Source organism: Lipotes vexillifer, unplaced genomic scaffold (assembly GCF_000442215.2).
Source record: "Lipotes vexillifer unplaced genomic scaffold, Lipotes_vexillifer_v1.1 scaffold1309, whole genome shotgun sequence".
NCBI lineage: Eukaryota > Metazoa > Chordata > Mammalia > Artiodactyla > Lipotidae > Lipotes > Lipotes vexillifer.
The window spans coordinates 286,329-296,422 of NW_006777513.1; positions in this window are offsets into that span (position 1 = coordinate 286,329).

Here is a 10,094-nt window from a genome sequence, read left to right on the forward strand (position 1 = left end):
GGGGACCTGTGAACTGAGCCTGTTCCTCCTGCACACTGAGTCACCGGCAGCAGGTCTCCTGCCAGGGGTCGTGAAGGTTGACCAGCCCCTGCATCGTGGTGGATCTGCTGTCCTGGGGGTGGAGGCTGGGATCTTCCCCGTGACCACTCCCTTGTCACTTCCCTTTCCTTCACTCTTATGCTGCTGAAGGTCAGCATGGGGGCCTCCCTGGCCACATGATTCTCTTCTTTAGAAGCCCAAGGTGCTTCTCAGAAAGATTGCTTGAACCCACAGAGAATGGGAATTTGGAGGGAGGAGCTGTGTCCCAAACTGACAGGTGAGGGAAGCCACTAGGTGCACCTGCACTAGACATGGAGAGAGCTGTGGCCCCAAAGGGCTTGAGGGTGGTCACAGCTGATTTCTGTTCCAGCTCTGCCACGTACTGGCTGTTTGGACTTGGTACCCGCAAGCAGCAGTTTCTACATCAGTCAAGTGAGTAAACTGAAGGTCCCTCTCCAGATAAAAGAAGAGGTAACAAGTGGAGGACACGAGAACAGTTCCCCGGAGTGGCACTGATCAACAGAGGTTGACAGTGCACACACACACACACACACACACGCACACACACACACACGCACACACACACACACACACACACACCTCCCAAAGCCTGCTTAACTAGTCCACCAGGGCAAGCTCTCCAAGACTGGGTTTTGAATAATGAAAACATTTTGAGAGTGATAAATGCCTGGAGGCCAACAGTATTTCTCAGCAAGTGTAGTTGGTGCCCTGCCCCAATGGTGTGTTGGGTGTCCCCTGGGAGAGTGTGTGGCTGGTCCCTGAAGAGGAAAGACATGGAGCCTGTGGGCCGCACCTCTACTTCCCTCACCTCCTAGCCTCCTCACCTGGCACCAGTTAGGACACTGGTGGTCTGTGGATGCCCCTTCCTCTTCCCCCTTCCCCACTCCGCTCTCCACTAGAAAACGGAAAGCCACACACGGAAGTGTCGTGTTCTGCTAATTGAGGGAGAGAGAGCTGAGTACTCTTGTCTTTCTGAAGGTTGATGTGTTTGTCAAAATCCAACTTCTGCCCCTCCTCACAGATTAAATGACTCACTTCTCATTTGGATTAAAAGCTCTAATTTAGATAAAAATTTCCTACATGGGTGTTTCTGTGAACAATATTTGTCTTTAACCTAAACAGATCATAACCGGTTAGAAAATTTTCTCCATTCTTCTGATTTATCTGCTTTTACATGCCAGCTTCAAGGAAGCAGACAATGGGCTCCAGGTTGGGGGGCCCATAAGCTAAAGAAGAGAAGCAGAGGGGGGATGTGTGAAAGAGGAAACAGAGCGTTTTCAAAGGGCCAGGGCTTGATCATGTTTTTGCACCCCCAAAGCACTGAGCCATGTCCAGCACATGGCAGGCTGAATGAATGAATGAGTGAATGAATGGATGGAGAAAACAGGCGCAGAAGTGGGAAATTCAGGGAAGAACTTGTGTTTTCTTAGCTGGGTAAGATGGCCACTCAGGTCCCCTAATGCTCACATCCCGCAGGGAAAACAGGCAGCTGTCTTACAGAGGATGAGACTGAGCTGAGGGGACGGGGGGCTTGCTCCGAGAAAATGGGAGGGACTGGGCACAGCCCAGACCCCCCAGCAACAGGCCCACCCCCGCCCCTCACGCAGCTGCTTACCTGGGCTTGAGTTACTCACAGCCAGACCCCCAGCCATTCTTCCAGGTTGGACCAGTGGGGCCTCCTCTGGTGACCTCAGGACTGGACCCACAGCTGTCCCTGTAGGGGTGGCCCACGAACCCCTGCCCAGCAGATGAGGGCTGAGAGATGAGGTATTCTGGGAGATGCCCTGGGCCTCATCCCAGGGCAGCAGGGCCTGCGCTCCATGGACTCACTGCAGCGGGTCCCTGGTCCTGATTTTCACACCACGACCAGCCCTCCTCAGTCAGGGCAGTGGGGCAGCTTCAGCCTTGCCTCCTATGCTCGGGGGCTGTTGTGACTGGCATTGAACTGACCGCCCCTGCTCTGCATGCAGCACAGCTGATGGCTGGTAAAAACAAAACAAAACACAGAAAACCAAAACTGAGGCAGAGAGAACAGAAAGGGAGACAGACAGATGGAGGAAGAGATGATTCCTTGAGAAAGAGAGGGAAAGGGACAGGAAAAGATAGAGAATAAACAGAGATAGGGGACTTCCCTGGTGGTCCAGTGGTTGGGACCCTGCACTTCCCTTGCAGGGGGCACAGGTTCGATCCCTGGTTGGGGAACTAAGATCCCACATGCCTCACAGCACGGCTGGAAAAAAAAAAAAAAGAATAAACAGTTATAAACATGGGGAAAGAAAGAATAAAATTGACTCCTGAAGAGGACAGCGTGTGCCTGTGTGTGTGAGCACGTGTGCATGCACGTGTGGTGTGTGTGCGTGTCTGCTGGTGCACACACATGAGCCAGGTGTAGGGGGTATGTGTGGGAATAGTGCACTTTCACAGATGCAGCCCTAAGCCTTGCTACTGCGGGGGAGCATCAGTTCAATGGCCGCCATCAGGGCTTGGGCATCCGTCACGTGGGCACTGCCAGTAAGGCAGTGAAGCTTGTTGAAATCTCTAGAAATTTCGAGGAGTTGGAGCCAGGGTGGGATGGTGCTTGGCCTTTCCTGCTCCCCTGAGTTCCCATAGACTCCAGCCACCCACTTGTCAGGGTCTGGGGGCTACAGACAAGCCAGTGTGGTGCAGGCACTTTCCAAACTTGCTTGCAGTGAGGCAATGGGGACAGTCTTGGACATCTAAATGCAGTTTAATGCACAGGTGCTGTCTGTAATTTGCCCCATGTTCATTTCCACGTTGACATTTTGAGAAAGGAATAGTATACCAATTTTACAGATGAGAGGATGAAACCTATGAGGTCAGTCTTTTAGTCCCTTGTGGCCACAAATTTATGGAATAAAAAAATATCTGTTAAAAAACCACATCAGTGGATGGACCTAGAGACCATCATACCGAATGAAGTAAGTCAGACAGAGAAAGACAAATATCATATGATATCACTTATATGTGGAATCTAAAAAAAGGCTACAAATTAACTTATCTACAAAACAGAAACAGAGTTACAGATGTAGAAAATAAACCTATGGTTATGGGGGGTGGTAAGGGGGGGACAAATTAGGAGATTGGGATTGACATATACACACTACTATATATAAAATAGGTAACTAATAAGGACCTACTGCATAGCTCAGGGAACTCTACTCAATACTCTGTAATGGCCTATATGGGAAAAGAATCTAAAAAAGAGTGGATGTATGTATATGTATAACTGATTCACTTTGCTGTACACCTGAAACTAACACAACATTGTAAATCAACTATACCCCAATAAAAATTAAAAAAAAAAAAACACATCAGGAGAGGACCACTGTGAAAGGCGGGTTGTGTTGGAGGTTCTGAGAGGAAAGAGACACAGAGCAGAGGGGGCCTGGGCTCCTGAGGGGTGAAGATTTGGGACACTGGGGGCAGTAAGTAGGGGGTGAGGTGTCCTCCTTCACTTGCTCCAGGACAGGGGCAGTAGGTGTGGGCACTTGGGCTTCGGAGGACAGACAGAGCCTGGGGCGACTCCCAGGAGGCCAAGTAGCCCCAGTCTAGAAACCTCCATCACTGGGACTCATGACTGACCACACGGCTTGTCCCTTCCACTCGTGTTCCTTGGGCAAGAGGCTGTAGGAAGAACTAGAACATTCATACAGGGGTAAAAAGGAAATAAATGGCAAGGCAAGGATGCGCAGTCATATGTTCCTGTGATTTAACACACACCAAAGGAAAACAAACACCACAAAAGAGGAAACCAGGGACTTCCCTGGTGGCACAGTGGTTAAGAATCCACCTGCCAATGCAGGGGACACGGGTTCAATTCCTGGCCTGGGAAGATCCCACATGCCGCAGAGCAACAAAGCCCATGTGCCACAACTACTGAAGCCCGTGCACCTAGAGCCTGTGCTCTGCAGCAAGAGAAGCTAATGCATCGAGTAGCCCACATACCGCAATGAAGAGTAGCCCCCGTTCTCCGCAACTAGAGAAAGCCCATGCACAGCAACAAAGACCCAACGAAACCAAAAAAATTTTTTTTAATTTTTAAATTAAAAAAAAAAAGAGGAAACCAATGCATCCCGTGGAAATCAACATTCAAGGACTTAGAGTTAATTTAGTAAAGAGAGAAGACTTTAGAAAAAGTATAATTAATATCCACAGAGAGATATGACTGAATAGGAAGCCAGAAAAATATTCAGTGACAAATTTGAAGGCATCCAGCTTGGAAAGGAAGAAGTAAAACTATCTCTATTTGCAGATAACACACTCTAGGACGTAGAAAACTTTGAAGGAATACACACTTACACACACACACACACACGAACACACATGCACACAGCTGTTAGAGCTAATAAATGAGTTCCGCAAGGTTGCAGGATATACAAGATCAGTAAACAATCAGTCGTATCTTTATATATCAGCAGTGAACAATCTGAAAATAGAATTAAGAAAACAATTCTGGGGGCTTCCCTGGTGGTGCAGTGGTTAAGAATCCGCCTGCCAATGCAGAGGACACGGGTTCGACCCCTGGTCCGAGAAGATCCCACATGCCGTGGAGCGACTAAGCCTGTGAGCCACAACTACTGAGCCCATGTGCCACAACTACTGAAGCCCGCAAGCCTAGAGCCCGTGCTCTGCAACAAGAGAAGCCACCGCAGTGAGAAGCCTGCGTACCACAACATAGAATAGCCCCCACCCGGTGCAACTAGAGAAAGCCCACGCGCAGCAACGAGGACCCAATACGGCCAAAAATAAATAATAAAATAAATAAATTTATTAAAAAAAAAAAACAATTTTGTGTTAGTTTGCTAGAGCTGCCATAACAACATGCCACAAAATAGGTGGCTTAAATGGAAATTTTTTTTTTCTCACAGTTCCGGAGGCTAGAAGTCTAAGACAAAGGTGTTGGCAAGTTTGGTTTCTTCTGAGGGCTGTGAGGGAAGGGTCTCTTCCAGGCCTCTCTCTTAGCTTCTGGTAGTTTCTCGGCTTGTCACAGCATAGCTCCAATCTTCACATGGCATCCTCTCTGTGTGCATGTCTATGTCCAAATTTCCCCTTCTTATAAGGACACAGACATACTGGATTAGGGGCCCACCCTAAAGACTTCAGTTTAACTTGATTACCTCTGTAAATACCCTAACTCCAAATAAGGTCACATTCTGAGCTACTGGGGGGTTAGGCCTTCAACACATGGATTTTGAGGGGATATAATTCAACCCATAACAAATTCCATTTACAACTGCATCAAAAATAATAAAATATTTACGAATAAATTTAACAAAGACTTATATGCTGAAAATTATAAACATAATTGGAAGAAATTAAAGAAGACTTAAATAAATGGAAAGGCATCCCATGTTCATGATGGGAAGACATAATATTGTTAAGATGGCAATACTCCCCAAATAAATCTACAGATTCAAAGCAATCCTTACCAAAATCCCAGGTGTATTCTGTGAAGAAATTCACAAGCTGTCCCAAAAATTCACATGCAAATTCAAGGAAACCAGCATAGCTAAAACAACCTTAAAAAAGAAGAACAGAGTTTGAGGACTTACACTTCCTGGTTTCAAAACATACCACCAAGCTACAATAAACAAGACTGTGTTACTAGCATAAGGATATATACAGAGAGATCAACGAAATAGAATTGAGAGCCCAAAAATAAACCTTCACATTTATGAGCAATTGATTTTGAAAAGGTTGCCAAGACAATTCAATCGAGGAAAGAATCATCTTTTCAACAAATGGTATTGGGACAACTGAATATTTACAGGCAAGAGAATGGAGTTAGACCCTACCTCACACCATGAATCAAAATTAACTGAAAATAGATCTAAAACTTCAATGTAAGAGCTATATTTATATAGCTCTTAGAAGCAAACAGGTATAAATCATCATGACTTTGGATTAAACAATGGTTTCTTAGATATGACACCTAAAGCACAAGCAACCAAAGATAAATAGACTCTGTCAACATTAAAAACTTTTATATTTTAAAAGACATGATTAAGAAAATTAAAAGTCAAGCCAGAAACTGGGAGAAAATATTTGTAATGTAAATATCTGCTAAAAGACTTGTATCCAGAATACATAAAGATCTCTTACAAACTAGCAAAAAAAATTTTTTTAACTAATTTTTAAATAGGCGAAGGATCTGAAGACATATTTCACCAAAGAATACGCAGGAATCATTAGTAAGTGAATGAAAAGATGTTCAACATCATTAGTCATTTAGGGGTATGCAAATCAAAACCACAATGAGACATCATTTGCCAGCCACCAGCATAGCTATAATAAAAAAGACCGTCCTTACAAGCTTTTGGTGAGAATGTGGGGAAACTGGAACACTTATACATTGCTAATGAAATGTAAATGATGCAACTACTTTGGAAAAACACTTATTTTCTTAAAAAGGTAAACATAAATTTACCATATGATCCAAGCAATTCCACTCCTAGGTATGCACCTAAGATAAATGAAAATTTATCCCCACACAAAGATGTGTATGCATATGTTCATAGTAGCATCATTCATAATAGCCAAAAAGTCCATCAACTGGTGAACTGGTAAACAAAATTAGTGTATCCATACAAAGAAATACTGTTTGGCAATAAAAAGTAAAGAAGTACAGATAGAAGCTACAACAAAGATGAACCTTGAAAACATTATGCTAAGTGAAAGAAACCAGAAGAAAAAGACCACATATTGTATGACTCAGTTCGTATCAAATGCCCAGAAAAGGCAAATCTATAGACAGAAAGTATATCAGTGATTGCCTAGGGCTGGGAGTAGAAATATGGATTTACTGCCGATAGACATAAAGGATCTTTTTGGGGTGATGAAAATGTTCAGAATTGGATTGTCGTAATAGCTATACAACTCTGTAAATTTACTAAAAAATCATTCACACAAAATGAGTGAATTTTATGGTACATAAATTATAACTCAGTAAAGCTCTTAACCACACACACACACACACACAAAAATTGTTAAAGAAAATAAATGATTCAGCAAAGTTATAGGATATAAAATCAGTACACAAAAATCAGTTCTATTTCTGTATGTTCACAATAAACACACTGAAAGAAAATTTAATTGATTTGTGATAGCATCAAAAAGAGCAAAATTCTTAGGAATAATTTTTATTTATTATTTTATTTTATTGAAGTGTAATTGATTTATTGATACAATGTCGTGTTAGTTTCAGTGTACAGCACAGTGATTCAGCTATAATTTTTTTGTCAGATTATTTTCCCTTATGCGTTTTTACAAAATATTGAGTATAGTTCCCTGTGCTCTCCAGTAGGTCCTCATTGGAATAATTTTAACCAAGGAGCTTAAAGATTTATACACTAAAAACTGTAAAATGTTGCTGAAATAAAGACATAAATAAATGGAAAGGTAACCCATGTTCATTGACCGGAAGACTTAATATTGTTAAGATGACAATAATATCCAAAACAATCTACAGATGAGTGCAATCTCTATCAAATCCCAATAGTATTTTTTACAGAAAAAAAATCCTAAAATTTATATGGAATATCAAGGGACCCCAGAACAATCTTGAAAAAGAAGAACAAAGCTAGAGGTCTCACAGTTTCTGATTTCAAGACATATTACAAAGCTACAGTGATCAAAACAGTACAATGTTGGTCTAAAGACAGACATTTAGACAAATGTAATAGAATAGAGAGCCCAGAAATAAACCCTCACTTATGATCAAATGATTTTTGACAAGGTGCCAAGATCATTCAATGGGGAGAGGATAATCTTTTCAACAAAAGGTGCTGGAGGGCTTCCCTGGTGGCGCGGTGGTTGAGAGTCCGCCTGCCGATGCAGGGGACGCGGGTTCGTGCCCCGGTCCGGGAAGATCCCACATGCCGCGGAGCGGCTGGGCCCGTGAGCCATGGCCGCTGAGCCTGCGCGTCCGGAGCCTGTGCTCCGCAACGGGAGAGGCCACAACAGTGAGAGGCCCGCGTACTGCAAAAGAAAAAAAAAAAAAAAAAAAAAAAAGTGCTGGAAAAACTGGATATTTACATGTTAACAAATAAAGTTGGAGTTTACCTAAGCCATATTAAAAAAAATAACTCAAAATGGATCAAAGACCCAAAAATAAGAGCTGGAACTATAAAACTCTTAGAAGAAAACATAAGTGAAATCTTCATTGCATTGGATTTGGCAATTATTTTTTAGATTAGACACCAAAAGCACAGATACTGGAACGCTCATAGATTGCTGGTGGGAATGTTAAAATGGTGCAGCTGCTGTGGAAAACAGTTTGGCAGTTCCTCAAAAAGCTAAATATGGAATTACTGTGACTCAACACTTCTACTCCTAGTTATATACCCCAAAGGAATTGAAAAGCAAGGATGAGAACAGATATTTATATCCCAGTGTTCACAGCATTATTCACAGTAGCCAAGAGGTGAAAATAACCCAAGCATCCATTAAATGAATGGATAAACAAAGTGTATTATATACATACATGAAATAGCATTCATACAAAGAAACGAAGTTCTGATACACACTGCAACATGGATGAACCTTGAAAATAAGGTGAAATAAATGAGACACAAAAGTGCAAATATTGTGATTCCACTATATGAGGTGTCCAGAATAAGCAAATTCTTAGAGATTGAAAATAGATTAAAGATTACCAGGGGCTGGGGAGAAGATGGGGAGTTTCTGTTTAATGGATACAGAGTTTCTGTTTGGGGTGATGAAAATAGCTTGGGAATAGATAGTGGTGAAGGTTGTACAGCATTGTGAATGTCATTAATGCCACTGAACTGTATACTTTAAAATGGTTAAAATGGCAAATTTTGTTATATATTTTTACCACAGTTTTTAAAAAATTCATAATGTAATAGATTAAAAACCACTGAATTGTACACTTTAAATGTGTGAACTCTGTGGAATATGAATTATATCTCAATAAAGCTACTTTTTATTTTTAATTTATTTTAATTTTAATTTTTATTATTATTATTTTTTGGCATCCCCACATGGCTTGCAGGATCTTAGTTCCCCAACCAAGGATTGAAGCTGGGCCACAGCAGTGAAAGCACCAAGTCCTAAGTGCTGGATGGCCAGGCAACTCCCAATAAAGCTATTTTTTTAAATTGATGGAAACATCAGAAGGTATTAAAATAGCTCTCTTATAGTAGGAGATATACATATATCTCCTAAGAAATAAACTAAGAAGTAAATGGAAAATGACAGATCAATTTTTAAAATTTCATTAAAATCCTTCTAGCAACAATAGAATTGGGGCTTCCCTGGTGGTGCAGTGGTTGGGAATCTGCCTGCCAATGCAGGGGACATGGGTTTGAGCCCTGGTCCGGGAAGATCCCACATGCTGCGGAGCAACTAAGCCCGTGCGCCACAACTACTGAGCCTGCGCTCTAGAGCCCATGAGCCACAACTACTGAGCCCACATGCCACACCTACTGAGCCCACGTGCCTAGAGCCCATGTTCCACAACAAGAGAAGCCACCACACCGAGAAGTCTGCGCACCGCAACGAAGAGTGGCACTCACTCTCCGCAACCAGATAAAAAGCCCGCGCACAGCAACAAAGACCCAATGCAGCCAAAAATAAAATTTTAAAAAAAAATTTTTAATTTAAAAAAACAATAGAATTAATCTTTTAAAAGGGACAAAAATTTCCTGAGATGTAAACTCCTAAGTAGTTCTAAATTAAGTCTAAAAAGTATAATTCATATAGCCATATTCACTGACTTCAAAGTAATTAAGTTAGAAACTAGTGATTCCCACAAACTACATAACACACTTAAAGTTACTCTTGGCTTTAAAAGAACACCATGACAGAAATTCCCAACATCACAGCAGAAATTGATGACAACCAAGAAATGGATAACGGAATACTCCACTTTTTAAACTTGTGAATATTTTTCAAAGCAGTATCCTGAGAAAATTTAAAACCTTAAATGCATTAATTAGAGAAAAGGAAGATTATAAATAAAGGAACTACTATCTTAGTTCAAAAGCAGGAAT